The following is a 21,254-nucleotide window of genomic DNA, read 5'->3' as shown; positions in this document are numbered from 1 at the left end:
ACCTGAAGGGTTTGGCACGGTGGTTCATGCTTAAAATCCCAACACTTTGGGAGAACAAGACAGGAGAATCAGGAGGATCACTTGAGCCCCGGGTTTCAAGACCAGCCAGTTCAACACAGTGAAACCTCGTCTCTACAAAAAATAAGTTAGCCAGAGCTGGTGGTGGGCACCTGTGGTCCCAGCTACTCGGGAGGCTGAGGTGGGAGGCTCGCTTGAGCCCAGAGGTCAAGGCTGCACTGAGCTATGACTGAGCCACTGCACTGTAGCCTGGGTGACAGAGAGGGTTTCCAAAAAACAAACAAAATACAACCTTAAAGTCACTGAACATCAATGACCACCAGTATTAAAAAGGCAATTCACTAGACAATGTGTGTCCCCCGGGAATTTCCAATAGCATCTCCAATGTGCTATTGTGTGAAAAAAATCAAAACTGAATTAGATCAAGCCTCTGGATACAACTAGGAATTTATAGGATTGAGGGGACAAGGAACATGCTACACATTACAGGAAGCTCTCCTACAGGTAAAGGGACCCAGCTTCAACAAAAACACTGCATGGAAGTCAGAGAGAACAAATGAGTACTGGTCCTACAGATGAAAGACTGAAGAAATGTAGCACCAGTCTCATTTGGATCACGATTATTACTATTTTTTAAAGAGACAGGGTCTCTCTCTGTCACCCAGGCTGGAGTGCAGTGGTGCGATCAGAGCTCACCACAGCCTCAACTCCTGATCTCAAGTAATCTTCCGCCTCAGCCTCTCAAGTAGCTTGGAAGTTACATTACAAGTGCATGCCGCCATGCATGGCTCTGGATCCTGGTTTTAAAAAACTAATATTGGCCGGGCGCAGTGGCTCACGCCTGTAATCCTAGCACTTTGGGAGGCCGAGGTGGGTGGTTCACCTGAGGTCAGGAGTTCAAGACCAGCCTGGCCATCGTGGTGAAACCCCATCTTTATTAAAAAAAAAAAAGAGAGAGAGAGAAACATATGTATATATATTTGACATTTACAAAACAACTGGAAGTTTGGACACTAAATGGATAGTTATGATCTTAAAGAATTATTGCTAATATTTAGGTGTGGTACAATATGTGTGTGTTTTTCAAATTTTATTGTAAATTGATCAGTTATAATTGTATATATTTATGGGATACAAAGTAATGTTTCATATATACAATGTAGAATGATGAAGCTAATTAACCTATCACCTCAAGTATGTAGCACTGTTTGTGGTGACAACACTTAAAATTACCCTCTCAGTAATTTTGAAATATACATTAATTATAGTCACCATGCTGTGCAATATGTCTCAAAAAACTTATTCCTCCTAACTGAAACTTTGTATCCTTTGACCTGGCCCTAGCTACATCCATCTCCCCACCCCATCCCCCACCACATATTCACTGCCTCTGCTAACCGCCCTTCTGCACGCTGCTTCTGAGTTCAATTGGGTTTTGTTGGTGGTGGTCTCTTGGGTTTGTTTTGTCGTGTAGAGGTGGGTGCTATGTTGCCCATGCTTGCTTTGAACACCTGGCCTCAAGCAGTTCTCCCACTTCAGCCTCGCAAATTGCTGAGATGCCAGGTATGAACTGCCTCACGCAGCCTAGATTTCTTAGATTCCACGTATAAGTGAGATACAATATTTGTCCTTCTGTGCCTGGCTTATTTCACTTAGCATAATGTCCTTTAGGTTCATCCATGTTGTTCCTTCTTTTCTAAGGCTAAATAATATTCCATTGTGTATACATGTCACATTTTCTTTATTCAATCATGGACACTTGTTTCCAGATCTTGGCTGTTAGGGATAATGCTGCAATTACTATGGGCGTGCACATATCTCTTTGACATACTGATTTCAAATCCTTTGAATATGTACCCACAAGTGGGATTGCTAGGTCATATGGTAATACCACTTTTTGTTTTTTGAGGAAAATTCCTACTATTTTCCATAACGGCTGTGCTAATTTGCAGTCCCACCAACAGTGTTCAAGGGTTCCTTTCTCCACATTATCCGCAACACTTGTTTTTTTGTTTGTTTGTTTGTTTTGAGACAGGGTCTTGCCCAGGCTGGAGTGCGGTGGTGTGATCATAGCTTACTGCAGCCTCTGAATTCTGGGCTCAAGTGATCCTTCCACCTCAGCCTCCTGACTAGCTGCAACTACAGGTGCATGCCACCACACCTGGCTTGTTTTTTCATTTTTTGCAGAGATGGGTCCTCCTTATGTTGCCCAGGCTGGTCTCAAACTCCCAGGCTCAAGCAGTCCTCCTGCCTTAGCCTCCCAAAGTGCTAGAATTATAGGCATGAGCCACAGCGCCTGGCTCCTCTTGTCTTTTTGATAATAGCCATTCTAACAGGTCTGAGGTGATACCTCATTGTGGTTTTAATACGCATTTCCCTAATGATTAGTGATGTTGAACATTTTTTTCATTGTTCATTTGTATGAGTTCTTTTGAAAAATGTCTATTCAGGTCATTTGCCCATTTTTTAATTGGGTTTGTTGTTGTTGCTATTATTAAATTCGTTATCTATTTTGGATATTAACTTCCTATCAGATGTTTGGCTTGCAAATGTTTTCTCCCAGTCTCTAGGCTGTCTCTTCTGCTGTTTTCTTGGCTGTGCAGAAGCTTTTAAGTTTGACATTATCCCATTTGTCTGTCTTTGCCTTTGTGTCATGAGCTTTCAAGGTCGATTTTTTTTTTTTTTAATCATTGCTCAGACCAGTATCACATAGTTTTTTCCCTATATTTTCTTTATAGTTTCAGGTCTTATGTTTAAGTCTTCAGTCCATTCTGAGTTGCTTTCTGCATATAAGGATCTAATTTCACCCCCCTGCATGTAAATATCTAGTCTTCCCAACACCATTTATTGAAGAGGCTATCCTTCTCTGATGGTGTGTCCTTGGCACCTTTGTTAAAAAATCAACGGAGAGGACAGGCACAGTGGCTCATGCCAGTAATCCCACACTTTGGGAGGCCGAGGCGGGCAGAGCTCTTGAGCTTAGGAGTTCGAGACCAGCCTTGGCAGCATGTTGAAACCCCATCTCTACAAAAAAAAAAAAAATTATAATAACAAAAATTAGCCAGGAGTGGTGGTGTGCACCTGTGGTCCCAGTGACTCAGGAGGCTCAGATAGGGGGACGGCTTGAGCATGGGAGATGGAGTTTGCAGTAAGCCAAGATCACACCACTGCACTCCAGGCTGGGTGACAGAGTGAGGCACTATCTGAACAACAAACAAATCAGTGGGCTGCAAATGTATGCATGAGTTCATTTCTGAGCTCTCTATCCTGTGCCATTGGTTGATATGTCTCTCTTTTTTTAAAAAGAAACAGGGTCTTGGCCGGGCGCGGTGGCTCAAGCCTGTAATCCCAGCACTTTGGGAGGCCGAGGTGGGTGGATCACGAGGTCAAGAGATCGAGACCATCCTGGTCAACATGGTGAAACCCCGTCTCTACTAAAACTACAAAAACTAGCTGGGCATGGTGGTGCATGTCTGTAATCCCAGCTACTCAGGAGGCTGAGGCAGGAGAATTGCCTGAACCCAGGAGGTGGAGGTTGCGGTGAGCCGAGATCACGCCATTGCACTCCAGCCTGGGTAACAAGAGTGAAACTCCGTCTCAATAAAAAAAAAAAAAAAAAAGAAACAGGGTCTTATGGTCCAAGCATGGTAGTGCCTGCCTGCGCTTTGGATGGCCCTATCTCTATAAAAAAGAAATTAGAAATATATATATATATGTGTGTGTGTGTGTGTGTGTGTGTGTGTGCATATATATATATATATATATTTTTTTTAACTGTCTCACCCTGTCACCTAGGCTGGTGTACTGTGGCACAATCATAGCTCACTGCAGCCTCAAGCTCCTGGGCTCACTCAATCCTCCCACCTCAGCCTCCCAAGTAGCTGGTCAACATTCCAAGTCACTGGAATGTTGACAGAGACTGCATTGAATCTGTCGATCGCTTTGGGTAGTAAGAACATTTGCACAATATTAATTCTTCCAATCCATGAACATGGATATCTTTCCATCTGTGTCTCTTCCATCTACAGGCTCCTGCCACCCCACTTGGCAAATGTTTAAATTTTTTTGTAGAGACAAGGTCTTGCTATGTTGCCCAGGCTAGTTTCAAACTTCTGGCCTCAAGCAATCCTCCCACCTTGGCCTCCCAAAATGCTAGGATTACTGGCGTGAGCCACCATGCCCAGGCCCAATATGTCTATTTTTTATGCCAGCACAATACTATTTTAATTACCATAGCTCTGTAATATATTTTGAAATTAGGTAGTGTGATACCTTTCACTTTGATCTTCTTGCTCAACATCACTTTAGCTATGGGGTCTTTTGTGGTTTCACCTGAACTTTAGAATTGTTTTTTCTTTTGTTTTGGGTGGGAGGAGGGGAGACACAGCTTTTAGTGTAAATCAAAGACACATTCCCTGTTTTTTCTTTTTCTGTAAGAAGTCACTGGAATGTTGACAGAGACTGCACTGAATCTGCAGAAAGCTTTGGGCAGTATGGACATTACATGATATTAATTCTTCCAATCCATAAACATGGATATCTTTCCATCTATTTGTGTCTTCTTCCATTTCTTGGATCAATGTTTTATAGATTTCAGTGTACAACTTTTCACTTCCTCAGTTGAATTTATTCCTAAGTGTTTTTTGGTGTGGCTATTGTTCATGGGATTATCTTCTTGATTTCTTTTTCGGATAGCTAGCTAACATACAGAAACACGACTGATTTTTGTGTGTTGACTTTATGACTTCACTGTGTGAGTTTATTCGTTATAACGGTTCTTTGGTGATTGTGTGTTTTTTAAGCATCCTTATCTTTTAGTAACATAGACTATCATTCTCACAGACAAAGTAATGGGGTGCCTGGAGGGGCCGTGTGTGGGAGGAGAGGCAGCTCAGGGAGGCTGCGGGCTGGAGCCTGCGGAAGCAGAGGCGGGGCGTGTGGAGTGGCATGCTGGTGTGCTGCCCTGCCTGCTGCTGTGTCCGCTGGATCGTTCATAATGAAATGTCACAACCTTGTCACTGAAAGCGCTCTGGCATCTGTCATCTCCTCTGTGTCTCACACAGTGAAGGGGTGGTTTTTAGCCCCTTCCTACCAATGAGGGTCATGTGGTCTTGAGAGGGAAGGTGAATCCCCCGAAGTCTCAGGGTCAGAAACACAGACCCAGCCTCAACCCTCCTCCTGACTCTAGAGAGACAGATAGACGCACAGAGAGAGACAGAGACAGACAGACACACAGAGAAAGGCAGATAGAGACAGACAACGACAAAGATACATGCAGGCCCTTCCTGCAGCCCCGTCCTGCTGGAAGCATAGGAAGCTCCAGGCTCCCTGGGGGGCCCCACCAGCATGAAGCAGCAGACACTGCGGCCTCCACCCCTACCTCAACCTACCTCACCACAGGATCTTAAAGGCTTACAGTGCTAGCCTGGGCGGCGGCATCATAACACACTCCTGGCAAAGCCCTCTCCCGAAAGCCCCTCCCTGTCTCATCCTCTGACCACAGAGGAGCCGGAGGTGTAAAGCACTCAGCGCCTGAGACCTCCACACTCCCAGACACAGCCCCACCATAAACCTGGGTCCAGCCTGAGGGCGCCACAAAGGTAAGAAATGGACGTGTTTTAGGCCGGGCACAGTGGTTCACATCTGTAATTCCAGCATTTTGGGAGACGAGGCAGGGACGACCACTTGAGGCCGGGAGTTCGAGACCAGCCTGGACAACATGGTGAAACCACGTCTCTACTAAAAACACGTGCCAGGCATGGTGGCACACATCTGTAATCCCAGCTACTCGGGAGGCTGAGGCAGAATTGCTTGAACCCGGGAGGCGGAGGCTGCAGTGAGCTGAGACTGAGCCACAGCACTCCAGCCTGGATGACAAGAAAGAAAAAGAAATGGGGCCCATTTTAATTTACCCTAAAGAGTCTCATTACATTCGAGGACTTAGCTACAGGCTGTTTAGTGCAGCTCTCTAACTGCAAAAATGCTGGAAACAACGGAATGTCTGCAACAGGAGACACAGAAAATCACCCAGGCTCCTCCTGTGTCAAAGGCTGGGCCCCTCATGTCTGTAATACTCCGACCCCAACTCCACACCCAAAGCCTGGGTTAGGGTTAGGGTTAGGGTTAGGGTTAGGGTTAGGGTTAGGGGACAATAAGGAAAGTCGTAATGCTCAACTTTTTTTCTTTTCTTTTCTTTCTTTTTTTTTTTTTTTGAGACGGAGTCTGGCTCTTGTCACCCAGACTGGAGTGCAACGGCGAGATCTCCTGAAAACTCCGCCTCCTAGGTTCAAGCGATTCTCCTGCCTCAGCCTCCCAAGTAGCTGGGATTACAGGCATTGAGCCACCATGCCCAGCGAATTTTTTTGTCTGATTAGTAGAGACGGGGTTTCACCATGTTGGCCAGGCTAGTCTCAAACTCCTGACCTCAGGTGATCCACCTGCCATGGCCTCCCAAAGTGCTAGGATTATAGGCATGAGCCACCACACCTGGCCTTTTTCTTGTAATATGTTTTAAAAAAGAAGAAGTCTGGAAGAATACACACCAATATGTTAATGGGTTACTGTGAGCACAGATTCTATTAATAAGTTTTTTCTGCACCTTATTACTTATATTTTCTGATTTTTCACTATCTAAATGTGAATTGTTTCTGTAATTTTAAAAATGAAAGCCATTTAAAAATAAGAAATGAGCTTTTTCCTCCTCCCGGGAATGGAGCCCAGAACCTTAGTCCAGGAGGCAGAAGCCCTGGCTTCTAGTCCTGGCATTGCTATTGCTTGGTCAGGGGACCTCTGAGGGTCACATCACCTTTCTGAGCCTCAGTTTCCACTTCTGTTAATACCAAACTCACCAAGGTGAGCTCCTCCTGCCATCCTCACTGAGCCTGCCCCCTCCTCTGGGAGAGGAGAATTTTAAGGCATAGCAACCAGGCACATAAACAATGCCTGCCCAGCAGCTGCCACACCCTGGGGCAGCCTTTGCTCAACCCATTCCTGCTGCTCCCAAAGCCAGGCTGGCAGAGGACCAGTGGCATCAGAAGCCAAGCACTGGGCTGCCAGAGGGATGGACAGAGGCCTGGGACTGGGACAGGACAGCAGGCTGGAGCCCTAAAGCTTTAGCTCCTTTTCCTCCTCGCCTGAAGCCCCCAGCCGCTGCCCACATACACCAGGTGTACAAATACTGGCTGAGGCGGTGCAATGCCATGCCCTCTGCTTGGGGAAGCAGGTCGGGGCGGGGAGAACCCAAGCTTTGTGGCCTGGCACCCTGCGATCACTTCCCAGGACACTGAACTCAGAGCCCTCGGAGACCAGGTGGGAACAATGACAGGCAAGGCTGGCAGGCTAGATGGGGACTGGGGCACACTGGAGGCCCGAGTCCTGGGTGAGGCACTGCCGGTAGCTGCCATGCAGCAACATGGCCAGGAGTGCAGGCCTTCTAAGTTGGCAAAAGAAACTAGAAATCTGGGTTTTATGTAAAAATCTTGTGGTTTTCAAATGTTGACAATTAATTCAAAATAAACTTTAAGCATTTCTGCAGCCCTCCTCCCAGGGACTCTGTGGTGTGGTCCTGAGCAAGCCACTTCACCTCTCTGGGCTTCAACTGTGTCACCTGAAAAGTGGAGAAACAAGGCCTGCTGCTCACGATCACAGCAACAGGAGGGGAAACACGCAGTGCCCCTACTAAAGATAACAAAAAGCGACACCAGCAGTAACAGCCAGTGTTGGCCGAGTGCCAGGGACTGTTCTAAGTGCCATGAAGTAACGTCATTTCATCATACCACAGTCTCATAGACAGGCATTTTTTTCTTTTTTTCTTTTTTTTTTTCAAATCAGGGTCTCAGTGTATCAGCCAAACTGTAGCACAGTGTAATGATCACAGCTTATTGCAGCCTCAAATTCCTGGGTGCAAGTGATCCTCCTGCCTCAGCTTCTGGAGTAGCTGGGACCACACGCATGTGCCACCACGCCTGGCAATTTTTTTTTTTTCTTGCTATGTTGCTCAAGCTAGTCTCAAACTCTTGGCCTAAATGATTCCTCCTACTTCGGCCTCCCTAAATGCTGGGATTACAGGTGCAAGCCACCTCACCTGACAAGACAGGCATTTTTAAAAACTGTATTTTAAAATACTTTCTAAAAATTTTCAGAAAAGTGATAAGAAAAGTACAAATAATTCTATTCTTTTTATCTAGATTTGCCTATTTGTACCATTTTGCCTCATTCTATTATCTATACATTTGTTTCTCTTTAATATTTGATAGTGGGTTAATTACACTGTGCCCCTTTAGCCTTGAAAATTCCTTAAGAACAAGAGCTCATATAGTTATCAGATCATTCAATGTTAATACAATACTTTACAGCCCCTACACAATTTTATCAACCATCCCAGTCATAGCTGCTTTATACCTGTTTTCCCATCCTGTGCTCACATACTGCATTTTTTAAAATTTCATTTTGTTTTTAAATGTTTTATTTTTAAAAATAGAGACAAGGTTTCACCACATTGTCCAGGCTGGTCTCAAACTCCTGACCTCAAGTGATCTACCTGCCTCAACCTCCCAAAGTGCTAGGATTAAAGGTGTGAGCCACTGCACCCGGCCACATACTGCATTTTAGGCTTTTTTTATTTTCTTTTTTTTGCGCTGGAGTCTCACTTTGCCCTCCCAGGCTAGAGTGTAGCCGCATGATCTCGGCTCACCGCAACCTCCACCTCGTGGGTTCAAGCAATTCTCCTGCCTCAGCCTCCCAAGTAGCTGGGATTATAGGCATCTGCCACCAAACCCGGCTAATTTTTTTGTATTTTTAGTGGAGACAGGGTTTCACCATGTTGGCCAGGCTGGTCACGAACTCCTGAGCTCAAGTGATCTGCCCTCCTCGGGCTCCCCAGGTGCTGGAATTACAGGCGTTTTGTTATCACTTCTCTTCAGTCGCCTTTAACCTGGAGGTTAAATCCTTGGCCTTTGAGATAAGCACTCTGATTGTCTCCATTTTATAACTGAGAAACTGAAGGTGCAGAGGGGTTGAAGCACTTGCCCAAAGTCACACAGCTACCGCACTGCAGCTTGAGCTGGGACTCAAGCCCAGCAGACTCTCTCTAGAGCTGCTGCTCTTGTCCTCCAGGCCCAACAGCTTCCAGAGAAAGCCCTTTGTTGTTCACTGAACAGGGGCTCCCACTGCAAACAGCTGCTCAAGGCGCCTCACTCAGCAGGTGATCATTAAATGAAGGAGCACCCTCCTGCGCACACATGGGCTGGGCCTCTGGCTGCCAGCTCCCCATGCCTGGCAACGACCCTGGCTGGATGCCCACCACCCCCACCCAGCAGGGCCCCATGTAGCCATTTCCAGAGTAAGAATGTGCTCACCTGCAGAGGAGCCTCCCCGACTCCTGGCAAACTGGGCGATAACCAGGGCCTTGGAGGTCTGGGGCCACCAGAGCCTGCCATGTTCTCCTTTACAGCACAGTCCAAGCCCAAATGCCCAGGTCCAAAAGGCAGAGCCTGAAGTCATAAGAGCCTGTAGGCCACATCCCTAACCCACAGACCAGGGCTCGGGAGAACCCTTGCTTGAGGTCAACTGTCTAAGAGGGGCCTGAGTACTTTGGTTTCTTTTTTGAAACAGAGTCTCGCTCTGTCACCCAGAGCAAGCTGGAGTGCAGTGGCGCGATCTCAGCTCACTACAACCTCTGCCTCCCGAGTTCAAGCAATTCTACAGGCACATACCACCACACCCGGCTAATTTTTATATTTTTAGTAGAGACAGAGTTTCACCACGTTGGCCAAGCCGGTCTTTAACTCTTGGTTTCAAGCAATACGCCAGCCTCAGGCCCCTAAAGAGCTGGGATTACAAGCGTGAGCCGCTGCGCTGGGCTGGAGCCTGAGTACTTGCTAAGACACATGATAGGACCATGCTGGAAGGGTTACAGGAAGAAGGCTCAGCAAGGGCAGGGCCTGGGAGGTGGGAATGGCGCAGGCCCTCATGCAGAGAGCAGAAAGCACTCAAAGGGGCCACACACAGGTCTGCAGTATCTGAGAAGAGGAGGCAGAACCCCTCAGAGAGCTTTCCGACCACCATGAGCCACAGATCCCAGCAGACGTACAGTGGAAGAGGTAGCATGCCAGCGACCAACAGGGCATCTTCCGCCTGAGTCTCAGGCCGTTCTGTTAGGCTGTGAGGCCAGCCAATGTGTCCTGAAATATCTCAAAATCCTGGAACCTCACCATGTGATATCCTGTCAAATTCAGAAACTCGCATCAGCCTCCAGATCTCATCTGCAAAACCAATTCTAAGTTTCAGAAGCCTAGGACTGCTCATGAAAATCTAGCAGAGCAAACACAAAGGGAACAAAGTTTTGCTTTTCTTCCTCATTGCCGACAATTTTGAAAACACAGAAAGCATGACTAAAGAAGAAAATGATCTGTCCACAAACTCCCTCAAAGATACCCTGAATTTTTTTTTTTTTTTTTTTTTTTTTTTAAGATGGAGTTTCATTCTTGTTACCCAGGCTGGAGTGCAATGGTGTGATCTCACTGCAACCTCGCTTCCTGGGTTCAAGCAATTCTCCTGCCTCAGCCTCCTGAGTAGCTGGGACTACAGGCGCGCGCCACCATGCCCAGCTAATTTTTGTATTTTTGGTAGAGACGGGGGTTTCACCATGTTGACCAGGGTGGTCTTGATCTCTTGACCTCGTGATCCACCCGCCTCGGCCTCCCAAAGTGCTGGGATTATAGGCATGAGCCACCGCGCCCGGCCAATACCCTGAATTTTTGTACAGTGTATCTGTACAAAGTAATGGCCCCTCCCTGCCCTTCGATGCACAAAAGCACAGGCTGGCCCACCTGCAGCGGGAGTGTCTGGGTTCAAAGTGCAACCACTCGGCCTCCCCTACTGGCCATGGCAGGGCCCACGCCTAACTCACCTCTCTGCCTCCCGCCCTGACACAGGCCACCCCGGCTGGATTCAGCCCGGGGGTGGGGAGGAAGGGACATAAGCCCCTCTCCCCCAGCAATGTTCTTTTGTGCCCACTATGAAAGGGGATCCAAGAGGTGGGGGTAAGGAGCAAAGCCCCAGGGCACCTCTGGGTACGGGGTAGGAATGGGAACAGGGTGAGGTGGGCAGGGCATGGGCAGGGAATATGTGCTGCCCATGGTGGGCACTCACCAGGCCTACTTGACTTCACATTCGGGGCTGGGGCTCGGGCTTACTGATGTGGACCCCAACGGGCTCCACCTAGACCATGTCAGAATAGCCCAGCTCCTTGCTACGAGACCTGTGAAGACCTCAGCTTTCTGACCTGCAAATGGGACTGATCATTTGGGTCCTGCCTAACTTATGATTAAAGATACAAAGGACACACAGGGGCTTTGTAAGGGCCTCAGACATTGGAGGGCTCCCTGGGAGGGCCTAGCAGGCCTCACCTTTCCCTGTCCTCCTTTGTAAAAAGCCCAGAAGTACCCACTCTCATAAACCCAAGGGCACTCAGGGCCTGTGTGGCTGCTGAGGCAAGAGGACCCAGTGCCTGGGGATCACAGACACTGAGCAGCGGAAAGGAAAAGGTGGCTTTAGAAGAACTGGTCCTGCGAGGCCAGGCTCCCAGAAATAGAAGGCTGCTTCAGATGGAAAAGAAATGGAGTAATAAAATCAGGAGTCAAAAAAACAGAAAGAAAGGCTATGCACGGTGGCTTACACCTGTAATCTCAGCACTTTGGGAGGCTGAGGCAGGAGGATGGCTTGAACCCAGGAGTTTGAGACTAGCCTGGGCAACCATGTGTCTACAAAAAAAAAAAAAAATCAATAAATTGGCCGGGCATGGTGGTACACACCTATAATTCCAGCTACTTGGGAGGCTGAGGTGGGAGGATCACTTGAGCCTGGGAGGTGGAGGCTGCAGTAAGCCATGATTGTGCCATTGCATTCCAGCCTAGAGGACAGAGCAAGGCCCTGTTTCAAGAAAAAAAAAAAAAAATCCTGCCTCCGCATATGAACCCAACTCACCATGTAGTGGGGAAGGGGGTTCTCACCTCTGCTCCCCAGGCCCAGTCAGCCACTTCTGTGGGGTCCGCGCATAGACCTGGAGTCTGACCCCTCCCCACAGCCCAGCCCCAGCTCCACAGCCAACAAACTCCTTTCTACAAGGGCACCTGCCCACGTTTGAAAGCATCCGCTGAACCCTAAAACTGCCTCCTCTCAGGGACCAAAGCCCCTGCCTAGGCCCCACAGTCGTAGCCTCACCCGGAGTCCACTACAGTCCTGTTGGTCATGCATGCATGCATGCATGCATTCATTCATTCATTCATTCATTCATTCTCTGGAGTATCACTCTGGACCAGCCTGAAGAGGCTTCAGCCGACCACACAAGATATCCTCATCCTCATTTTAAGGGCTCTACATCTAATCACCAGGCCACGCGCGATCATTTCCAGCATCAGCTCTGGGACTCAGAAAGGAGTTTCTGGCCTTTGATGGAGGGAACTGAGACATAAACCAGGAGAGAGAACAACTCCAATCCACGGAGAGGCTCCAGCGTCTCTCCCCCAACCTCCTATTGTCACTTGCTCGTGTGCGAGGCGTCTGGGTTCCCCGGGCTCCACGGCAGGGGTCTGGGGCCAGGCAGCCTCCCTCGGGTCTCAGTCTTGTCATTGGAAAGCCCGCTCCCGCTGGCTGGGGCAGCGTCTGGGAAGCGTCTCCCGGCGGTGCCCAAGGGAGGAGGTCGCAGCCCGAGGGAGGGGTCTCGGAGCATTCCCGACCCACCCGGGCAGGAGCCGCCGCTGCTGCCGCCGAGCAAGGGGCCGGGAGCCCGCGAGGCCGGGGAAGGGCGGGCCAGGAGAGGGGTCACCCGCCCGCCTGGGTGGGGTCCGCGCGGCGCGGGGCGACGGCCACCGGCACCCTGGACCCCGGACGCATCCCTGGACCTCCCGCCTGCCGCACTCCCCTGAGCCCCGCGCTCACCTGCCGCGCGCTCCCGCTCCGCCGCCGCCAGAGTGGCCGCCCCAGTGGCCGCGGGCCGGCCGGGCACTCACCGCGGGCGGGGAAGGAGGAGCGGCCGCAGGCGCCCCCCGCTGGCCGCCTGTCCCAGGCCCCGGGCGCAGGGGCTGGATCCGGGGCGGGGGACTGAGGGGTGCCTGGGAGACCGCGTCCCGGCTGCAGGCGCAGCTGCCCCTGCCCCAGCTACCCCAGAACCGTGGGAAAGGCGCTGCCGCGGGAGGGAGCGGGCGGGCTGGGGGCGCGGCAGGAAGGAAAGGCGTCCCAGCAGGAACTTCTCCTGGTACCGCGCGCACGTGCGGGGGAGACCTAGGCCGGCCCCGCCCCCAGAAGGAAACACTTTCTAGCAAACTCTTCCACGTTTCTGCCCCAGACCTCCCCTCCCCCTCCAGGATCGCCTGTGTTTCTGGAAGGAGCCACAGACGGGTGGGCCAGTGCCCTCCTGCCAAGCCGGGAGAGCTTTGGTCCGCCTTGCGTCTCACTCAGGCCTTAACCTCCTACGTCAGGGCTCAGAGGCGGGAGATGGCCGCGACCACCCCTGAAGGTGTCCTTAGAAAGTAGGTGTTGTAACCTCGTCTTGATCCCTGCAACCCAGGGTGGGGCCTCAGTGTTGGCAGAAAAAAAAAAAAAAAGTCTGCTCTGTTTCCAAGAAACTCAGGCTGGGTGAGGAAGAAAGCCTCCTGTGAGTCACCCTGGGAGGAGCAGAGGAGACCGTCCGCGGAAGCAATCAAGTCCAGGAGGCTATTTCTCACGGGCAGACTTCCATGAGTCCCGCCCTTTCCCCTTGTCCAAAGCTTCCTGGTCCCCAGAGCTTGGGGGTTCCCGCTTCACTGAGAAGGGTTACAGAAGCGCCTGTTATGCCCGTTTCTCAGGTTCGACCCCCAAGGCCCTAGCAGGTTTTCATAGAAAGCTCCAGAGACAGGAGAATCGTTTAAACCCGGGAGGCGGAGGTTGCGGTGAGCCGAGATCGCGCTATTGCACTCCAGCCTGGGCAACAAGAGTGAAACTCCCTCTCAAAATAAAGAAGAAAAGGAAGAGAGAGAGAAAGAAAGAAAAAGGGCCAGAGAGTCTGTAGTTTAACACTCAGGAGCTCTATGACAAGCAGGTAGGAGAAACGCAGGTCTACTGGGAACTTATGGTGGGATCCGGGAGCCTGGTACCCCTGATCACCCTAGAGGGGAGAGATCCTGGTGTGGCAGGGCGTTGCGCCCCGCGGTGGGCCTGGAACCCAGCCCGAAGCCACCCACGCTGAAGCCATGCCGAGAAATCAGATGGCCAAGGCTGGAAGGTGAGCCTCTGATTTCCACTCCGGATGGCGGCGGGGGGAGGTCCCACCTGAGACTTACATCCCAGCAGCAGCCAGCCCTCGCGGCTTCCCACGCTGATCAGGCCACTCCTCTGGGCTCGCGCAGCCCGTGGACATCAAGCATGATGGCACTTGGCTCTCTGGGCCGGTGCTGCTCCACTACTCATCAGCCGCCCTGCGGAGGGCCCTGGCCCGGTCTCTGCAGCATCCCGAGGGCTCACCGGGGAAGATCTGAGCAGCTGGGGCCTCCCTGCGCAGGTAATGGGAATCCGCGCAGCAGTGAAGAGTGGGAATGGGATCGTCAGCAGAGCCAGCTTCCTAGCACCGCCCACCCCTGGCAGCCCCACCCCTTCAGCAGAACCTTGAAAATGAAGAAACCCACCTGTTTCCCCAAGGCCTCCAGAACAGCCAGTGACTCAGTCCTGAGACCGGGTGTCCTCTGCCAAGGTCAGCCCTGGAAAGAGAGAGGGGAGTGGAGTCCGCTATGGGAAGGTCCTGCTGTGACCCACCCTCAGTGCTCTGCAAGCCGGGAGCCCTCAGCCCTTTCTGGCGTGTGGAACAGTGCTATGACTTCCCAGCCCGTCATCTGTGAGTCATCTTCACGCAAATCTCCTGACAACAGACAGGAAAACAGAGCTGGAGAAAGTGAATATACACCATGCCTGCATCACTCCTCCCATCAGGACCATCAAGACATCTCCATCATCCCCATCACTACTGTGGACCTGTCAGCGGGATCACCCCATTCAATACTCAGTCCTCAATAGGCAACTCTCCAACGGTAGCCAGCAACAGAGTCACCCAGAGGTCTGGTGAAGACACACATGGCTGGGCTCCACTCAGTTGTGGATTCAGCAGACCTGGGTGGGTACTGAGACTTTTAACTTCTGTCTCAATCCCAGATTACACTGATGCTGCAGGTCCTTGGCAGACCAGGTGGCGAGGCTCTGAGGCACTGGAGTCCAAATGAGGCTGGAGTCCCATTCTCAGAGATTCTGGTCCTTGGGTGAGGTCTGGGAATATGCAATATTTTTAAAACACAGGTGAGTTTAATTTGTGACAAGGATGGCACTTCAAATCAGAAAGGAAAAGGAATGTTTCCTTTAAAAAAAAAAAAAAAAAAAAAGAATCACAGCTGGGCTGGGCATGGTGGCTCATGCCTATAATCCCAGCACTTTGGGAGGCCAAGGCAGGTGGATCACCTGAGGTCAGGAGTTTGAGACCAGCCTGGCCAACATGGTGAACCCCATCTCTACCAAAAATATAAAAATTATCTGGGTGTGGTGGTGGGCACCTGTAATAGCAGCTACTCAGGAGGCTGAGGCAGGATAATTGCTTGAATCTGGGAGGTGGAGGTTGCAGTGAGCTGAGATCGCACCACTGCACTTCAGCCTGGGTGACCGACTGAAACTCCATCTCAAAAAGAAAGAAAGAAAGAAAGAAAACACAGCTGGACAAGCTGGTGGCATATGGCTGTGGTCCCACCTACTCATGAGGCTGAGGCAGGAGGATTGCTTGAGCCCAGGAGGTGGAGGCTGCAGTGAGTTGTGATTGCACCACTGCACTCTAGCCTGGGCAACATAGGCATGAGCACACACAACCCCATCTGACTGGTGTGTGGAATAGTGCTATGACTTCCCAGCCTGTCATCTGTGGGTCATCTTCGCACAAATCTATGAGCAAGTCTCCTGACAGCAGACAGGAAAACAGAGCTGGAGAAAGTGAATATACACCATGCCTGCATCACTCCTCCCATGAGGATCATTGAGACATCTCCATCATCCCCATCGTCCCCATTGCTACTATGGACCTTTGAGCGGGATCACCGCATTCGATACTCAGTTCTCAATAGGCAGTTCTCAAATGGTAGCCAGCAACAGAGTCACCCAGAGATCTAGTGAAGGCACATGTGGCTGGGCTCTGCTTAGTTTTGGATTCAGAGTCTCACTATGTTACCCAGGCTGATCTTGAACTCCCAAGCACAAGTGATCCTCTTGCTTCAGCCTCCAACGTGCTGGGATTAGAGCATGAGCCACTGCACCAAGCTCAAACCAGCAGTGGCATGAGTTTGTAGTCCTACCTATTGGGAGGCCAAGGCAGGAGGATCCCTTGAGCTCAGGAGTTTGAGGCCAGCCTGGGAAACATAACAAGACCCTCTCTTTTTTAAAAAACAAAAAGACCAATAGAGGAGAGATCTTTGTGTTTGAAAACAAAACCCATTAAGAGAAAACATGTTAGTAATTTTGGAGTGGAGAAGTATGCATGGGAAATTGAATGCACATGGAAAGGCTGCTATTGAAAGTTGCATGTCTGCCAGGCGTGGTGGCTTACACCTGTAATCCCAGCACTTTGGGAGGCTGAGGCAGGTGGATCATGAGGTCAAGAGATCGACACCATCCTGGCCAACATGGTGAAACCCCGTCTCTACTTAAAAAAAAAAAAAAAATTAGCTGGGTGTGGTGGTGCATGCCTGTAGTCCCAGCTACTTGGGAGGCTGAGGCAGGAGCATTGCTTGAACCCAGGAGGCAGAGGTTGCAGTGAGCCGAGCTCACGCCACTGCACTCCAGCCTGGCCCCTGGCGACAGAGCGAGAAAAAAAAAAAGGAAAGTTGCATGTCTCTGTCCAGATGAGGAAGTCTCCAGATGACCACATCTAATGTGTTTGTGATTTTAATTATTTAGTTTTTGAGACAGAGTCTTCCTCTGTCTCCCAGGGTGGAGTGCAGTGGTTCAATCTTGGCTCACTACAACCTCTACCTCCCGGGTTCAAGTGATTCTCCTGCCTCAGCCTCCTGGGAAGCTTGGACTACAGGTGCCCACGACCATGCACAGCTAATATTTGTATTTTTAGTAGAGACAGGGTTTCACCATGTTGTCCAGGCTGGTCACGAACTCCTGACCTCAAATGATCCGCTCACTTCAGCCTCCCAAAGTGCTGGGACTACAGGTTTGAGTCACCACACCTGGCCGTGTTTGTGATTTTAATTATCCACTGTGTCGATAAGCTCCAGAATGCCCTGGGAGTCCCTCCTAACTTGCGAATGCCCAGTACCCACTGCTCTAGGGCACTCTGCATGTGTTGCCTGAGTCGGTTTGTGTGATGCGAAACAGTTTGGGGCTTTCACTTGTGCAGTGAGAAGACTTAAAAACTTAAAATTGACCACTTAAAATTCTTAGCTTTCTTAGACGCTAAGAATCACTATTTCAGCCACCTCAGTCCTGCCCTTCACCAGGCAATGAGAAAGACAGCCAAGTAGGAGAATATAAAAGTTTCCAGAGTGGTGTCTGCCTTTCAGTCCTTTTACAGCCTCTTGATACATCACTACGCAGAGCATTGCATCAGCCTCCTCAGCTAGATGATCCTTGCTGCCTGTCCCAGAGGAAGAAGGAGCTCCCTCCTTTCCCACGCTTCCTCCAGCGGTCTCGCCACGGGACAGATGCTCAGTGAGTGCCTGTGCACAGGCAATACTGCTCACATTTTTTTTTTTAAGACAGAGTCTGTTGCCCAGGCTGGAGTATGGTGATGCAATCTCCGCTTACTGCAACCTCTGCCCCCTGGGGTTCAAGCGATTCTCCTGCCTAAGCCTCCAGAGTAACTGGGATTACAGGTGCCTACCACCAAGCCTGGCTGATTTTTGTAGTTTTAGTAGAAATGGGTTTCACTATGGTGGCCAGGCTGGTCTCCAACTCCTGACCTCAGGTGATTCACCCACCTCAGCCTTCCAAAGTGCTGGGATTACAGGTATGAGGCATGGCGCCCAGTCATAATTTTTAATTTGAAAGGAGAAGGCCAGGTATGGTGGCTCACGCCTGTAATCTCAATACTTTGGGAGACTGAAGTGGGCAGATCACTTGAGGCCAGGAGTTCAAGACCAGCCTGACCAACATGGTGAAACCATGCCTCTACTAAAAAAAAATACAAAAATTAGTCGGGTGTGGTGGCACATGCCTGTAATCCTAGCTACTGAAAAGGCGGAGGCAGGAGAATCACTTGAACTTGGGAAGCGGAGGTTGCAATGAGCCAAGATCATGTCACTGAATTCCAGCCTGGGTTACAGAGTGAAACTCTGTGTCAAAAGGGAAAGGAAAGAAAGGGAAAGGGAAAGGAAAAGGAAAAGGGAAGGGAGGGGAAGGAGAGATGGAGGGGAGGGGAGGAGGGGCAGGGGAGGGGGAAAGGAAAGGAAAGAGACAGAGAAAGAAAAGAGACAGAGAAAGAGAGAGAGAGAAAGAAAAAGAAAATTTAAGCAGCAGCTAAGAGTGCCTGTCCCTCCCCCACCCCAGCAGGAATCTGTAAGCCTTTTCCCCAGAAAAAGGTAAAATAGACAGTCTCTGAATTGGGGAACGCCAAGCCCAGCTGTGGACAGGGCTACCCGACTGAAAACAGGAAAACTTTAAAGGCAAATTCACATGGAAGGCTGGGACACCTGCCTCCCCCCACCTCACACTAGCCCTTTTCCCCACTCAGCTCCCAGGATGTTCATGGCCCAGAACCTCACCCCCAGACTGGAGGAATTCTTTGGGGAACCCCACAGCCTGCCAATTCCTACAGAAGCACACTGCTGACTTAGCCACATTGATTGACAGAGCTTCCCCCGAGGTCTTAAACATGTGCAGGTAACCAGGAATCACCAGAAATCCATGGACAGCCTCAATCCCACAGAGTCCAAAACAACAAAAGAGAAAACAGCTAACAGAGATTATGCAGGCAGACAACAACCTAACAAAGTGATACCACTCATACCCTCGGAGATTCCAAACATATATTGTAACTAGGAAACAAAACCGGATACTGTTTTTTAGCAAGGAACATCTGGCGACAAGAAAAGGACTTGGAAAGTAAACACATGATAACAGAAATTTAAACAACAGAAAGTTTGGAAGTGGAACAAAAAGTCAGGGATGGAAAATAGAGAAGAAAAGATAAAATGAAAGGAATCAGTCCAGGAGATGCAATACCTGAATAATTACAGAGTTCCTGAGAAAACAGAAAGGAGGGGAAAAAAATAATTCCAGAAGCTTTCCCGGTACTGAAGGATATGCAGCACCACATCAGAGGCACCATCACATCAAGTTCCCAGTGCAGTAGATGAAAACAGACGCCTAACTTTCGTAATAGTGACCTTTCAGAACACAAAGAGGAGATCCTAAAAGCTTCAAGAAAGAAAGGTTACAATTAGCTTTAGAATTCTCACAACAACCCTGAGAGTGATGAAGCAACGTTTTCAAATTCCAGAGGAAAACTGTTTTCAACCCAGGATTCTATATCCAGCCAAACTATCAATTGAGTCTAAATGAAGAACAAAAACATTTTTGGATATCTACTGCCTCTGCACACTTTTCTAGAAAGCTACTGGGGGATGAGCACCAATGAAAGGAGACAGTTTATCAAGAAAGAGGGAAGCAAAAGACATCCAGGAGAGGAGCGGCCCCATGAGATGCCTGGAGGAAATTGTCATTTAGGATGAAGTCTGTGTGCTAGGCACAGCTGGCCAGAAACTCCAGGACAGGTGCCTCTGAGAAGATGACAGTGATAAAATACCTTATGCACTAGGCATTTAGAGGGGCTTAGAACATTGGCATAGTTTAGGGTGAATTAGTAAACAACATGGAAAACAAAAATTCCAGGAAAAATAAAAAGAACTTACGCGGAAAAAGAAATATCATACAGCTCGGGCCAAGCACTGTGGCTCGCACCTGTAATTCCAACACTTTGGGAGGCCGAAGTAGGTGGATCACTTGAGGCCAGGAGTTTGAGACCAGCCTGGCCAACATAGTGAAACCCTGTCTCTACTAAAAATACAAAAATTAGCTGGGCATGGTGGTACCTGCCTGTAATCTCAGCTAACAGGAGGCTGAGGCAGGAGAATTGCTTGGGCCTAGGAGGTGGAAGCTGCAGCGAGCTGAGATCACGCCACAGCACTCTAGCTAGGGTGACAGGGCAAGACTCCATCTCAAAAAAAAAAAAAAAAAAAGAAATCAGACAATGAGGCAGGGAGGATAGCTTGAGCCCAGGAGGTCAGGGTTGCAGTGAGTCGTGATAATTGTGCCACTGCACTCTACCCTGGGCAACAGAGCAAGACCCTGCCTCAAAAAAATTTTTTTAAAGATAAAGAAAAATAAATAAACACAGCTTAGTTGATAAGAATAGCCCTTACACAGCCCCAATAATGTAAACACTGAATATTGGGCTAAATAAAATTTAATTTAAATCTATTGGGAGGCTAGGGCACAGTAGTAGTTCAAGGACGGTGGGAAGTCAACACAATTTCAATAACTAAAAATCAAGAATCAAGAAGTGGCAATAGAGGTCTATTATTTAGAGACATGGAGGTAAACACAGCACCTCAGAAAACCATCAAAAGTTGGAAGTGGCTACCTAGAAGAGGGGAAAAGCAGAGGGAGGGACAGAGGACAAAGTCTTGTAGTCCCAGCTGCTTGGGAGACTGAGACAGGGGCATGGCTTGGGCGCAGGAGTTCCAGACTGTAGTGGGTTATCACAGCACCTGCGAATAGCCACTGCACCGCAGCCTGGGCAATACAGCCAGACTCAGCTCTTTAAAAAAAATAAAGTGTGCCGGGCACGGTGGCTCACGCCTGTAATCCCAGCACTTTGGGAGGCCGAGGCGGGTGGATCACAAGGTCAAGAGATCGAGGGCCGGGCGCGGTGGCTCAAGTCTTTAATCCCAGCACTTTGGGAGGCCGAGGCGGGTGGATCACGAGGTCAAGAGATCGAGACCATCCTGGTCAACATGGTGGAACCCCGTCTCACTAAAAATACAAAAAATTAGCTGGGCATGGTGGCGCGTGCCTGTAATCCCAGCTACTCAGGAGGCTGAGGCAGGAGAATTGCCTGAACCCAGGAGGCAGAGGTTGCGGTGAGCCGAGATCGCGCCATTGCACTCCAGCCTGGGTAACAAGAGCGAAACTCCATCTCAAAAGAAAAAAAAAAAAAAAAAAAA

General features: G+C 49.6%; 1 protein-coding gene and 1 long non-coding RNA gene across 4 annotated transcripts in view; one reads left to right on the top strand and one right to left on the bottom strand.

The window, feature by feature from the left end:
* ADCY7 (adenylate cyclase 7) overlaps positions 1-14,575 on the bottom strand; it is a 71,775-nt gene extending 57,200 nt beyond the window's left edge. For 2 of the 3 annotated variants that reach the window (XM_032255670.1, XM_032255678.1), the window contains exon 1: positions 14,337-14,575. The gene's annotated coding sequence lies outside the window, so the exon portion shown is untranslated. Of the gene's footprint in view, positions 1-12,957; positions 13,031-14,336 lie in introns of those variants that run through there. The other variant, XM_032255675.1, reaches the window with a different exon arrangement.
* The window catches only part of LOC116534917, a 12,999-nt gene continuing 4,831 nt past the window's right edge, over positions 13,087-21,254 (top strand). Inside the window, exons 1-2 of the long non-coding RNA XR_004261946.1 lie at positions 13,087-13,273; positions 15,199-15,339. This is a non-coding gene — a long non-coding RNA (uncharacterized LOC116534917). The remainder of the gene's footprint in view (positions 13,274-15,198; positions 15,340-21,254) is intronic.

The sequence above is a fragment of the Sapajus apella genome, unplaced genomic scaffold (genome assembly GCF_009761245.1).
Source record: "Sapajus apella isolate SASKATOON/1434 unplaced genomic scaffold, GSC_monkey_1.0 scaffold90, whole genome shotgun sequence".
Classification (NCBI taxonomy): Eukaryota; Metazoa; Chordata; class Mammalia; order Primates; family Cebidae; genus Sapajus; species Sapajus apella.
The sequence above is the reverse complement of the archived record's forward strand: the minus strand, read 5'-3'. Positions and strand labels throughout refer to the sequence as shown.